The sequence below is a fragment of the Lonchura striata genome, chromosome 3 (assembly GCF_046129695.1).
Source record: "Lonchura striata isolate bLonStr1 chromosome 3, bLonStr1.mat, whole genome shotgun sequence".
Classification (NCBI taxonomy): domain Eukaryota; kingdom Metazoa; phylum Chordata; class Aves; order Passeriformes; family Estrildidae; genus Lonchura; species Lonchura striata.
This window is the reverse complement of record NC_134605.1, coordinates 103,418,735-103,434,242: the sequence shown is the minus strand read 5'-3', so window position 1 is coordinate 103,434,242 and position 15,508 is coordinate 103,418,735.

The window sequence follows — 15,508 nt, the reverse complement described above, 5'->3', positions numbered from 1 at the left end:
AAGCCATGTGATTTCCATTAAAATGCAATTGAATGACACTTTTAGAAGGCCATTTTGGCAGGTGACATAAAAAAGGAACATTCCACCTGAAACAGGTGCTGGTAATATTCTTTTTTGCTCCTGTAAGGATCTTCTGTGCATTACAACCAATGCAGTTTGCGAAGAAGTAGATTAATAAAAGAAATAATTTTAACCCTTTGAAGTATTCCTGTTGAGGACTATTGAGGAACTTGGAGCTCTATTTTGAAATTATTTGCAAATTAAGTTAGATCTTAGATGGGATAATGCCAACAATCCTAAACATTTTAGTCTGTTCTACACCTTCAATGTGCAGCATAAAGTGAACTATATTACTTGCAGTTGTACTTCAGATGAAGTCCAAGTTACAGCTATGGAAACAACCTCACCAAGGGTCAACAGAGAAGATTTTAACACACATGAGCAAGATCAGTGGCTAAGAAACACAAGGATGGAATGAGAAAGACACTTCTCCTAAGATTTCAGCTTCTGCATTAAAAAAAAAAAAAAAAAAAAAAATATTCAAGTGACCTTCTAGGATGGAATTCCACTTATAGGAGTTGTGTTACCAGGATGAGATATGGCAGAACTTCCACTGCTACAACTATTCCCAAATCTTCCAACTACAGTGGTTATTGTAACTAATAAGAAATACAATTAATTTGCCTGAAACCTAAGCAGGTATCATTGATTTTTTTTTTCTGTGCTCTTCTTGGCTGGTGGGCATTGTTACTATTGCAGAGGATTTGAAGTGGACAATAGGATTTTGAGTAGACAGACAGTTTAAACCAAATTTTCAATGGTCTAATAATCTAATAAAATTCTTTAAATAAATTTATAAAATCAAAAACCAAAGAAACAGGAAAGGGGGATAGGACAGGGGACAAAGACACAAGGTGATAGTGTGGAAAGAAGAAGGGCAAAATGAAATACTTCTATATAAGGAAAGCAGAGCTTTCTTCAGCTCATGACACCTTCAAAACAAGACTGGATATATAAGTACAACCCTGCTAAAAATCAAGTCTATAGCTTGTGAAATATAAGTGCTTATATTGCATGAAATTTCAAGGAAGATAATAGCATGCCCTTACTACCTTTGATTCAGCAGGATTGCTTTGTCACCAATAGAAAAAAAAAAACAATCCATTATTATTCAAGGATGATTTTGCATTTCCAGTGGAAATTAGTATATCTAAAATAAATCCACAAATTTGTTCTTAAATCCACAAGTTTGTTCTCCTTTTCAATAAAATATCTGAAGTCTAGGTAACAAACGCACAAAACAGCTAACTCTTGCTAAACATTAGAATCAAAAGGAAAAGGTAAAAATAGAGAATTTTGTTCATAAAATAAAATTACAAACATTTAAATTAAATTTCCTTTTAAAAATATTTTATATTGTACCAATTTCACCTTTCTTCATTCTGTCCCAGTAGTTTAAGTATTGTAAGATTTAAAAGTGTGGGAAAGTGAAAAATAAGACCTAACTCAATGTCTAACCAGTGAACCATCTTTCACCATCCTTGCTTGATCATATTTTAAGGCGCTGGGGCACAGAGATTTACAAATTAATTGCTCATGGTAGCACATGAAACAGCAAAAAATCATGGGAAAACTCTGACTCACTTCTGGTCCAACAGAAACTGCTGTTGACTCCTTGGAGAGCAGAGATTCCGTGCAGAGACCTCAACAAATCAGAGAGATGGACAATCACCAATCCTATGGAGTTTCACAAGGGGAAGTGCTGGATTCTGCACCTGGCCCGGGGCAGCCCTGGCTGTGTGCACAGACTGGGCAATGAGGCTGGAGAGCAGCGCCATGGGAAGGGACCTGGGGGTCCTGGCTGATACAAAGCTGAACATGGGCCAGCAGTGCCCTGGCAGCCAGGAGGGCCATCCCTGTCCTGGGGACATCAGGGACAGCATCGCCAGCCGGGCAAGGGAGGGATTGTCCTGCTCTGCTCTGCACTGGGGCAACCTCACCTCCAGTGCTGGGGCAGTTTTGAAAAAGATAATATGCAATTTCACAGTATGAAAAAGATAATAAGTGATTGTAGAGCATCCAAGGAGGCCAAAAAATGGTGAAGAGCCTTGAGGGGAAGCCTGTGAGGAATGGCTGAGGTCACTTGTCTGATCAGCCTGGAGAAGAGGAGACTGAGGGGAAACCTCACTGCAGCTTTCAACATCCCCATGAGGGAAAGCAGAGGGGTAGGCATTGATCTCTTCACTATCCTCAGTTTATGTTAGATATTAGCAAAAATTTTTACCCCAAAAGGGTGGTTGAGCCCTTGGACAGGCTCCACAGGGAAGTGGTCACAGCACCAAACCTGTCTGAGTTCAAAGAAGAGTTTGGAATGCTCTGAGACACACGATGGGACTCGGAGTATCCTGTGCAGGGCTAGGAGTTTGACTCAATGATCCCAATGCTTCCAGCTCAGCATATTTTATGATTCCATAATTCTATGTTTTGGAGATCACTTGCTTTGGAGCGTAAGTGCAAATTATGGCATATTTCTGTTCTTCAGGGCAGGCTGCTTTGAATTCAGAGTGACACATCCTTAGAAGTGCATTTGCTCTGCTGTGCAAACATGGATATGCATGAAATAGAAAGGGAGAAAAAAAGGAAAGAAAAAAAAATTAAACATCATTTAGTGGTTGGAAGTTATTTTCAGATTGCAACCACTGGAAGGGTTGCCTGGAGAAAACTTTTCCCTCTTTTATTACAGAATAATAGTTTGTGGATGCTGAAAACCAAACACAAGTTGTGGTTTTCTTTTAAGTCACACTGCAGGACTATCTCCCACTTAGCATTTTAGCATTGTGTTGTTTGGGAAAGGTCACGTTTTGACTTTCAAGACACCATTTGTCTTCAGCCTCCTCTTCTAATCTGCAAATAGTTACACAATAGTTTTAGGCCATAAGCCAAGAACTTGGTTATAAAAGCTTTTTCAAGTGGCATTTTACTAATCATGGAGGTCTGTATTGTGTTAAATAAATACAGGTAGCCTTCATCAAACTGTGCTTTTGCCTTCACTGAGAGCTGAAAAGATCAGCCCCAATATGTGCAGGGATACAGCAGTCACTGGTTTTTGTAGTTTCAGGCCTCAATTTCCTATTTAGGTAATCAAAAGTTAAATTATAGTTACTTAGAACTATTATCACTGTTTTAGGATTTTTTGGTCACTCAGACTACCTCCAGCTACAGGAGTCTGGAGTGTACTCCTTTTATTGTTTCAACTAGAGCCAAACTCTGATATTTAATTCACAACAAGCAGCAAGTTTCTTTCAATATCTTTACTGGAAAGATTATACACCACTGAAAACAGGATTCTATTTGATGTCAAGGTTGTAGATATTTATGCAGTTACTTATGATGTAGATACTTATGATTAAATCAACAAGAATTCTTTATTGCAATGAAGCTACTGTGGTTTTATAAAATATGACAGATAACAGAAAACTGCTCTGTTTGGGTACATTCATCCATCATCCCATATATTTCTTACATTAGCTCCCAGACGAAAGTCATGGATATGGATCTTATAGTCCCTACTTTTACATGCATTCACTATTTCAGCACATTATCATATATTCTCTTTACCTTTAAATATATTGTTCTTTTCTGCAATTTAAAATGGGATTAATTTTTCCATGGAAGAGTTGAAGACAGCTGCTGAATACTGCAATGAGAGATTTCTATATAAAAATCAAGAAATTTATTCTTGGGTAGCAAAATCCTTTATGACAGAATTAAAATAAAATCTTGTTTCTTGTGATCCACATTCAATCAAGCTAGCAATTCAATCAAACTGAAGTATTACTATTACCCACAGTCTTTTATTTATTAGGGTCTTTTTTATGTGAATATGAACTATAAACCAGTGCAGCAGCACTTTCTGAAGGATTAAATCAGACCTTGAAGGCAGTGCATAAAGAGGCTGTATCTTTCCAGGTAAGTGATGACAGAACTCTAAACTGGTCTTTAAGAGCCCAGTATGACCCAAGCTGGGTGGAAGAAAGCAATTACAATTTCTGGACTGATTTCAAGAGTAATGAGGTGATGGGTTTTTTGATATTTCCCTCAAAGGCAGAACAGAGCTCTGCCAAAAAGCTACATCCCATCCAAGTGCAGTCAGGCACAAAGGCAGGTCTGATTTGGAGGGCTGTACGAGCCCAGGTGCTGCATTGTCACTGCCATGCCACGCCCCAGTCACAGTCAGCAGACAGAACTCCATCTGCCCAAGTGTAAGTAGAAATATCTTGTGCTTGGCTTCTGAAGACCATTTCAACACAGCTGCTGGCAGTGCTGTTAGTATTGCACACATCCTAGAAGATATGCTAAGAATAAAATAATTTATTATTGATAATTTTTTTATACAAATAACAGAATTATCAACTTTGATCCAAACTGGGCTTGGTGAAGACTTCAAACCATACACCACCATTAAACATGGATTGTTTTTTGTTTTTTTTTGTTTTTTTACTAGAGAAATAAAAGTAATCTTTCCTCCTATTTGCTTATCCATCTGCTTTGAAGAATTTAAATGGAAAACTGACTTTCTAAAAGTGTTATTTTCTACTGAGCATATCAACATCTAGAATAAAGATGTGGAATGACTGGGGGTTCTCAACTTTGAGGGGTTTTTTCACTCAGAAAAGGAACACCTGAGTATTCCACATTCTGGCATCAAATTTGTCAACTCTTTCTGTAGAGAAAGAACCCCACAATAAAAATTGACTTTTTATTTTAATGTTTTCCAAAATAAAGTATTTGATATTTCAATTCAGAGCCATGATAAATTTTGAAGTATCTTGGGATCATTAATAGTAATAATAAAAATTCTCAAGAGCAACACTGTACATTTTGAAACATTCTGTTTAGTCTGAATTTTACTTCTGCCTCGTGTCTCTAGTTTTTAGTACAGTTTTGTAAATAGCCACCAAAAAAATCAACATACTATCTGTAGCCCTTGGAAATAGAATTCTCCCCACAAATGACAGCTTCCCAGGATCTCAGTATGACATCTCCTTGAGAGACCTCCCAGGTGCAAAGCATCACTGCAGTGGTCAGAATGTTGTAAAACTCCTGCTCTGTTACAGGAAAATCTCTTCACTTCCTCAGCTGCAGAGGACTGAACTTTGCACCCTTCCAACAATAAAGGCTAACCCCATACTGGTCTACACCATGACCAGTAGATCAAACAAAATTATTATTTCCTTTAATTCAGCATTCATGAGGCTACAGCTGGAACAGTGTGTCCAGTTTGAGTCCTCGAAACAAAAAAAGGAATCAGTATACATGAGAATCCTCAGAGGAGACCCTCCAGGATGTGGAGGGGTCCACAGCACATGACACATGAGGAAAGGCTGAGAGAGATGGGTTTTCTTAACTTAGAGAGAGCTAAAAAGAAATCTATTTGTTCTCCAAATATCAGGCAGAGGTAGAGGAGACAGATCTAGATATTTTTGGCAGGCAGACATTGAAAGAAACACAAACAGTGGACACTAAGTTGCAAAAATTGAGATTCTGTGCGCAATTCTGAGTTGATACAAAAGGAAAAATTACATAACAATGCCAATTAAACATAGGAACAGATTTCATAAAGTTGCTGTGGAATCTCCATCCTTGGAGACAGTCAAAATTTGAGAAGTCCTGTACTTTGAGCAACCTGACCTAATTTGGACTCTAGCCCTGTTTGAGTAGGGATTCAGAATTCCAGTTATTTCCAGCTTGAATTATCCTACATTACTGCAGTTCAAGAGATGTATTTTATTTTCACAGGTACACTTTAAGTAATTATAGTTGGTTGTTTCACGTTTCAGCTTCAAAATTATGATTTGAACACAGACCATTGATCATTTCTTTGTGAAGTTGACTGAGCATAGGGATTTGTGGGAGATTATGGTAAAGTGTCCCAATAAAGTTTGCATCTTATAAAGTCTTTTCTGACTCATGGGAGAATGGAAAAGTCATGACAAGAGATTGTATCACTGATGATAGAAAATGGTTCTACATACTTGGGATGCAGTACCTGACAAGTTTGCTAGAGTGAAGACTGAAAAAGAATACAAAATATTTCTGAATTTCCAGAAGATTGGCTTGAGCTGAGATCTAGTTACTTATTCTGGAATAAGTGTCTTGACGATTTTTAAGATGACACAGATGACAAATTACTATGATATCTTATGGGAGACAGTGAAAAGAGAAAGTACCTTAAATTCTATAGACAGGAAGAATGAATGAGTGGCAAAATAATAATGGTCAACAAATAACTTGAGAATGTCAGTTCTCAGGGAATTTTAGGATGTTTTCCTTCAAGATTACTTTTATAGATTTAACTTCCCCAAAGTACAGATGCTGTCTAAGGAGTGCCTGCAACAGGCAAAGTATAAATATAGCATGAAACAATTAGTAGTAATATTAATATTATTAATAATCAAGTGGGGTTAGGGGAGGAAAACCATATTCATTTGGCAAGGTAAAAATTATTACAGGCACTAATAATAAAAGGCAATAAAAGTAATTGAGATTGCACCACCCCCAGCTGGGGCACTTTAAGCCTGGGATGATTTGTCCTCTTCTCTCTCAAGAAATTCCTGAGACAAGGAACCTAAAAGAAAGGAAGAAATGAGGTTTTAATGGAAGATGTGAATATAGAAACTATTTGTGTATTAAGAGAGCATGATCTATATAAACTGATTTTAGAACTCTATACAAAATCAAAGTAATTTTTTGGATTTTAAGACACAAAGGGATCAATTCAGCAAAAGTTACCACAATGAAAAGGTTAAGAATTTGAATGTAATAAAGGTTTATCTGAAATTTCTTTTCAGGTAAGAGGAAAGACTAATAAAAAGAGTTGCAGGGAATGGAAACAATATCACTAGAGAATGATAAGGTAACCTTAAAGAATATGATTCCAGTAAGTCTTTTAAAAATAATTTAAATGGTAGTAGGTTTAGGTAACATTTCACAGGTGATTAATATAATGAAGCATTTACCAGATGAAAACAGAATTTTAAAAAATCTTAGTTTGCTTTGCCTCATAAAGACCCCTAAGTTATAAAACTTTTTTGTAATAAAGACACCTGGATCATAAATATGAAAGACAAAAAAATAGTTATTTCATGTCAAAGATGTTATTGCTACAGGATATGATGATGAATGAGCGTAAAATGCTTATGAAAAAAATTTTTGAGTAGAAATTTGATGTTTTCTACTTATCCATATTGTAATTTTTAAGGACAGTCTCCTGTTGAAGGTAGGTAGATATGAGGAACCTAAATTGTTTCAAGATGAGCCCTGAGACCTTGTATAAATAAAAGATTCCATGACTAACTAAAGTGACATTATAACAGAAATAAAAACAATGCAGTAGGAATCAGTTTTATATACATTTTTTTTAATATCCCTAAGGAACACCCTAAAGGTATCGTGATCACCATTTGCTAAGGCTTGTTTTCATGCTGCATTTGTTCTACATTAAACCTGTGCTTTGACTTGGCTTCTGATACCAGCTGGGGCTAGGAAGGAATATTTTTGTTTTAAACTCCTTGTGTCATAGCTTGACTGTGCTAAGTGGGAGGATGTTTTCCTTTGGAGACCAGAAATGAATCTGCAGCATTGGGAAGCATGTGCTGGTGTACCCAGAGGCGTTGCAAAATCTCTAACATGTTGGGCTAGTGCAGCTCGACTTTGCAGTGCCAGGCTTGGAGTCAGGAGTGAAGACCTTTCTCCAGGTCCCACTCTCTGAGGTGGGTGAGGATTGCCTGCAGTCTGCTGGCACAGGACACTGTTCATACTTCAGGGCTACTTGAGCATATTCATCTTTGAAACTCCATGCTGTTGCCCTTGACAATGACCTTTGGTTTTATGAGTCTTGGAGATGCTTGGTAGCATTTTTTGCCCCAGATACCTTGGAGTTTTGTGGCAAACTAGGGACTATTTTGCAGCTTGCAACAAGCAGTTTTAATGGTATTGATTCATACAGTTAGAGTAATACTCTTCAAGTCTAATTGGAGACACCTTTATGAGCTATCAACCTTCAAGGGTTGTTTGCTCTAGATTTCTCCTACAGACACTGAAGTGAGATGGACATTACCACGGGAGTTTCAATCCCTGAGAGTTGGCAGTTTTTTATTTCTGAGTAAGCCTACTTATTGGGCTATGAAAAACAGAGAAAGGCAAGACACAGAGGTAGGAAAAAAACAGTTTTTGGGAAACACTTGTTTTCACTTATGAAACAAGCACATTGAGAAATTAGAACTACTATACCTACTGTATGATACCTTATACTTTAGAGGGCTGAACTATATTTCCTGTCTCATATTTGTCTTTATTTTATTATCTTTATTATCTTTATTTATCTTTATTTATCTTTATTTTATATTCATATTTATATGTCCTATATTTGATAGGGTAATAGTAATGATGACTTTAATTGAATGATGAGTAAAAATATTCTTCCCACACTACAAAGAGACCACATATACAAGGCACTATTTTTAAAAATGCTAAAGAAAAAATGAACTAAAGAACTCATGCAAATTTGAAGTTTTGTCTGAAATCATCAAAATGGTTCAACTCAATGAATTTTAAAATTATGGCTATTAAATTGCAAAACACATTCTCAAAATAAAATAATTCTTTATTTTTAAAAAAAATACTTATCTAAAATTAGCCTCCTTAATGAAGCACATTATTGAAGTAATGCACTTGTGATATTTAGATACTGGGCAACCTCACATAAAGTGCTCATTATAAAATTATGTGCAGATATCTGTACATACTATAATGTCTCAAACAGAGTCCTTGCCAAAGCTGAAAATAAAAGCAGAGATGAAGCCAATGACTTTACAGCTGACACGGGAGACGTGTCTGTATCCAAAGGCAAAGTCATTATGGACTAGATTTGAAAGTGTAGGCACATACATTTGCGTGCATGCATATGAGCATGCCTAATATGGCCACAAATATGTCACATATGCAGGCAAATCACATTTCTGAAAACATACATTGCTAGTTATACAGAAAAATGCCTGCTACTCTCAGGGACCTAAACTGAGCTTCAGCAAAGTTCCCCCAAAGTTCCCCTAGCTGGGTAGACAGAGCAGAATGTGAGACCCATAGGGAAGAGGATGCTCTTGGAAAGTTGTGTTCTCTTGCAGGCCCTGGTAGTGACAACAGCTGTTCAAATAGACAGTTTTCTATTTTCTTCTCTCCTTCCAACACCTGTTTTTGCTTCTGTGTTCCTTAGAAACACTGTCTTATCAGCCCTACGCTGCAAGAGAGCTCTCACTTTCTGTCTTCCTTGTAACTATCCATTACTAAACATGGATGTAGCATGGACAAAGAAATTCATATGTATATGGTGTCACTCTCCTCATCTGATCTGAGCCACTTTCTTCAGGCACCTCTTACTATAAGCAAAAAGACAAGCAGGATATACTCAGCTAAAAGGTGTACAGTAGCTATTCATTAGCTGACAGACACAATAGGAGGAGAATTGAGCCTCTCAAATTGGCCATTTATATGTCTTAGCAAGGCATATTCTGGTATACATGTTTTAACTTCAAAAGCCAATTCTGCATGCTTATTGTGTAAAAAGGAAAGCAAACAACTTTAAACACTGGAACACTGGTTTGAAAGCACTTTTTTGGTTTGTTTGGGTTTGGTTTTTTTTTGTTGTTGTTTTGTGGTTTGTTTTTCCAAAATTCACCTTTTAATGCAGTTGCTATGCTACAAAGAACAGTCTTTGTGAGAAGTGCCTTTCAAGCAGCCCATATTTGCAATGATATGACGGTGTCTTTGTAGCTAACTGATCTCCACTGTTATTTTTCCTAGTAAAGAATGGCAAGACATGCAGGAACCTGATTGGTTGGCATGGATTTTGTTTGCTATAATAAAATACAACAAGGGCTGTCAAGACTTATTGCTTCAAACGAAGAGCTGTGTACAGCATGGTTCTCCATAGCAGCCTGCATATGGAACCCTTTAAACATTCTTAAGAGACCCATTGGGGCTTCTAATTATTGTGAAACATCTCCTGGCAGAACCATTCCTACCCTTCCAAGAATGCGTTGTAAAAATAATTAGATGATGAGATTTAGATTGAAACCGCTAACTAGTGATTTAAGAGTTTTGCTCGTACCGTACAGAAATCTAAGGAAATGAAATGCTAAAAATCTTTTCACATGAAAGGAAAACAATCCTTTGTGGTTCACATTTTGAGGGAAATACAGAGAACTGACTTCTCTTTTTCTCCATTCCTTCCTCCTCCTCAACTTTAATACTTTGTTTCCTGTGGTTACATGAGGGGGTGGAGATGTTTCTTCATTTTCTAAACATTAAACCACTTGAGAATCTCTCTTCATTTCTGGGGAGCCTGCTATTAGAGAACAACTTGAGGAGCTTGCTTTAATCAAGCTTAAAAGCGACGAAGAATAGAATCACATTTTATGGCTTTAGAGGCTAAACCAACATGTAGTCAATTAGGTGACATCACTTCTACAAAAAAAGCAGAACATCTTTGTTTAATCAAAACAAACAAACAATATTAGAAGTTAAGTGCTGTGATTTAGGAAAGATTCACATTTTGAATATAATCCTGAAGCACTATGGACGTGGCAATGATAAATATTAATCACATGAAATCTGGTGGCCAGCTTAACAATTGTGTTAGCTTAAATGTGAAGATGTGTATTTCTAAATTTTGCCAAGGAAAATTAGTACATGGTGTATGCAGGTGTCAGGGATATATCTGGTTCTTTTCCTTGTTTGTTATTTTCTTAATTAAGTCTTCAAATTTAACTTTTCAACACCTAGATCCATAAAATTAATTTTAACAGAGCTGAGAGACATATTTATATACTCTTATTTTCTATTAGATCTTTGCCATGATGTAGGAAGGGCCACATCCTGCTAAGTGTTGCAGAAAGTGCAGCGCCTTCCCAAAAGATATAAAAATACTGACAATTCAAAGAATAAGAGTGTCATCACACTGCCATCAGTCCTATCTTTTAGGTTCAGAATTTACAGGAAAACACTGAGCCATTTCCCTGTGAGTATTTCTATCCAGGCTCTATCTGAATATTTTCCTTCACCACAATATTTCTAAAGCACAACCTCTCCCACCAGCCCCTATGACTACTCCTCAAAGAAGCTCTCAGTACATCATTGTTTGCTGAGTACTGCTGTGGTCTTCTTTCATGGCCTTGACAAATGCAGCCCTGACAAAGAGCTTGTTTCCATGGGCCACCCCCTGCCCACACTGCTGTCCTCCTGCAGTCCTCCTCTCCTCCACATCACAGGACAGCCATGGGTGAACCTTCACCAGCAAGGCAGTTCCCAGATATTCTGCACATTTCGTCCCCTTGGCAGCTTTCTTAGCACCTTTGTTCTTTCATGTCCCATGTCTCACCTTTTGAAGATCCCTATAGCCATCAAATTATTACGAGCTTTGTCCCCTCTTTAAGACATTTTTCCTGTAAGATGAATACCAACAGGACGCTGCTTGTCACTCATTGTCCATCCCAGCTCCCTAGATGTAGACTCCCAGTTTTCTTCCATTGGGAATTACTCTCTGTTCTTTTATAGCCCTGGCACAAAGGGTTCTGGCTTCTAGATATACAGCCGTGCAAATAATCATAAATGAAAATAAATGAGTTGAGAAATTGCCTGTAGTCACACAGCTGATGTAAGATTAGAAATTTTGGGACAGATGGTTGGAAAACTTGAGACTTAGTCATGTTTTTCTAATTGAAAAGTCATATTTGGGATGAAAATTTAAGCTGTAGCTAAAACTCAGAGACCTATCTTGCAAGGACAAGGTTCTGTGATTTTCTTATAACCAGTAACGCAGGCAAATCCTACAAAGCTGATTTTAGGCATGTGGCAAAACTGTATAGCAAAAGTTTGTTTCCTTCCTTTCACCTGTATTTTAATCTTTATACTTTATCAGTGTTGCACCCCCTCATCTGCTGGAGGCAAAAACGTTTGTAGTCACAGCTCTGTCTCATGCACAAACCAAGCATACTCACAAAAGGCATCTTTTTTGACCTACAGGTCACTCTCACACATCAGTGGTTAACTGTTGGCAATAGCTGGGCCTTTGGGGATTGAAAGATAATCACTTTTGGTTTTAATACTGGGATTTTTTTATTTAAACTCTGTTAGCTTGTTACAGCATGAGATTAAACAGAAGTCTGACAATGTTATGAGAAGCAGAGGACTCAATGACATACTTTAAACCCAACAAACTGTACTATCCATTGATGCGACGGAATTTACTGTGCAAAGGCTGAAGTTTAGTCCAGAAGTTACTGTTTGCAGTTTTGCCAGCAGCACTATTTATAGTTTCAATCAATTTGAAATGCCTCAGATTTGGACAATGTTGCTGTGCATGTGTGCAGGTGGAGAACACATTTATATCCATCTAAAGCCTGTGCAGCCGCCATTCCACAAATTTGTCAGAGCCAGGCCCTCTGAATAAACTTAACTAATATGTTTAAAGCCTCTTCATCCCCTGTAATCAAGAGAAACTTAACTGCTTCATGGATTAGGGATAGTGCTTTGAAACAACTTCCTGGCTGTTTGAGAGATCTCATCTCCTTAGCTGATAAGAGCCAATGTACTGTCTTCATTTAAGGACAGAAAAAGAGAGCTTTCAATTTAAAATATAACAAGTTTCTTAATGAGGTTTTTATGACAACTTTCCAGCTGAAGTCTGAAAAGTTTCTGCACAATGAAATACAAATGAAATTACAAAGAATTCAGCAGATTGTGTATCAGGCCTTAAGCTAAAAAGTAAAAGAACACTTGTAGGTACTTGCTAAAGTGCACTAAAGTGTAAAGCAAGGTGTCCATCTCATCCAGCTGGGGCTGTCTATAGATGTAGCTTCACCAAGTAAGATGATTGCTCCAGACTGCTTAACAGCAAACGAAGGAAACAGAACTTTGAGGCATGATTCATGTGAGCCATGTTAGAAAGCCATGGGAAGATGGCATGAATCACAGTGCAGAAGACACCATGTTCTTCATTCATTGTAAAGGAAGTGCAGCAAGCAGCTCAGATAAAGACATCAAGATTTAACCTCAATAACCTCTTTCTCTGAACACTTCAGACATGTGTTGCTCGGGCACAGCCTCACTCTGTAAATCATTTTGTCCAGATGAGGTCTGCAGAGGAGGCTGGTAGGATTTTTAAATATATATATTCTTATATATATGTCTTTTACTAGGGAAGTCTTTGTATTATTTTGATATAATTTTCTGCACAACATATTTTTTGTGTACTCACAAATTTTGAGAATTTTTGTAACAAATTACAATTCTTAAAACATCCTTTCATTAATTCAATTATTTGTAAGCTGTAAATTTTCAGGGAATGAAATAGCTCTTTGAAAATTTTTATAGTAAAATTAATCACATCAACATTATCAATGTCTGTAAGTCCCACAGACCTACACAAACTTTCAGCAAGCCTGACCTTAATTTATAAGTTCATAATGAAATATTGCGTGAAGAGATCTTTGATCAGAGCAGATGGCCAGTTGCTCACATTCATTTTCAAAGAGAGAACACAATGTGATGGAATTGAAATCCAGTTGAGGAAACCTAGGTTAAATGTTAGGGAAAACAACATAAACCTGAGGGAAGTGGTGCACACTGCCAACAGGGGTCATGGAATCACCATCACTTCAGTATTCAAGACTGGGCCACCCATCTCTTTGGGGATGGCTCAGGAGCAAAGCCATCAATCCTGCTGGGATGCAGGGAAATGGACTTCATGACCTACCAGCAGTTTCTTCCAAACTAAATATGCCCATTATTCATAGGGCTAATAAAAAGACAAAGGGAAAGATTTCTGGGGGAAAAAAAACAAACAACAAAACAGTACTTAAAATGTTTTGTTTTTTCTTTTTCTTTTCTGGACTTACTTTAAATACCAGATTAAAGAAAAAATCAAAAGCATTGCATCTAATCTTATTTGTTTGAAACTGTTTCTAAAGCAACAGATTTGGGAGAGAGCTTAGCATAGATTTAGACCCAAGTTTTACACCAGATCTTTCTCATATAGAGGGATAAATCAAATCTTGATAGCAACTTCTAATCTTGATTTATGCAATTTTATTTTGTTTTGTCTCAGATCTGTCAAGCATAAGAGATACAATTCACCCTCCTTCATCTTATCCAAAAATATGGATTTATTGTCTTCTGCTTCCATCAAAAGTGTTCTGTGGCAAAATTCTTCAGTTAAATATAAAGAGTACATACTTAAATGTTTGGTATCACTCAGTTCTCCAGCAGAGCAGACACAGTGGTGGTATAAAACATTCCCTCAGCTTTACAGAGTACAAAAGATGAATTTAAAGGACAGATTCTTAATTCATTTTAGTCTCTAAAGTCTTATTCCATGTTTACCTGTGAGTGTCTGGACTAAGAAATGTTACCAAACTAAGTGCAATTTTATTAGACAATCAGAAAACTCCTTTTGGCTGTAATGAGATAAAAAATTAATCCAGTCAGTAGGCGGACTCTCCTGTTCTGTGTTGTCAGAATTTCACAGCAGATACATACTTTAGCAATTAAATATGAGGTCAGTGTAATTCTAGTTCCTGACAATATCCCTCTGATGAAAGTGGGATCTATTATTAATTAGGTAAAAAAGGGTCCTTGATTACTATGTTATACAATTTCAAATGTACAGTGAGAGGAATTATATGCTTTTATGCTTTCAGTCTCATTACATGAAGATAAGGATAAGGTGCACTGGTGTAAGCATAGCACTCCTGTGCATTTTCAGAACCCCTAGGAATAGTTACATTTCCTGGAAATAATTGCTATATAGATGACATGGATAATGCAGATCAAATGTATTGGTAATCAAAATTTTAATTGTATCTGTGATAATGTTTTTTTTAATTCAGTACCAAAAACTTCAAGCAGTCATTATTTCAATACAACTTTTAATGTCTACCTAAAGAATAAAATAAATAAAAACTGCAGATGTTGCATTTAAGCCTTTTTAAAACTTGCTTTCCAGTAAAAAACTTATATGATTTTCTAAACCTTTTTAACCTCAGCAGCAATATTTCAAACTAACAGTTTATTCAATTAAAAAGGAACATTTAAAAACAGACAATATTTTTAAAGTATCTTAGCAACAGGTGATTGAATCCTTGCCTGGAACTATGAGACAAGTTTTGCCAAATGGGCTACATTCTAATGATATCTTTCATATAGCAAATGGAATAAATCTAATATTGTTTTGGACAAGTTACATAAATTACATCATAATACAAAATTCTTCATGTGTTTTCAACAACAATAGATTATGGACCCATGAAAGAAGTGAGAAAAGAGTACATGATTTTGTCCTCTCCATCTGTGGTGGATAAAGCAGGTAACGAGTTCAGATCTTGCCCCTGATAAATACTTAAATTATTCTCTCACCTTTCGCACATACAGACAGCACACAAACCCCTGCTCT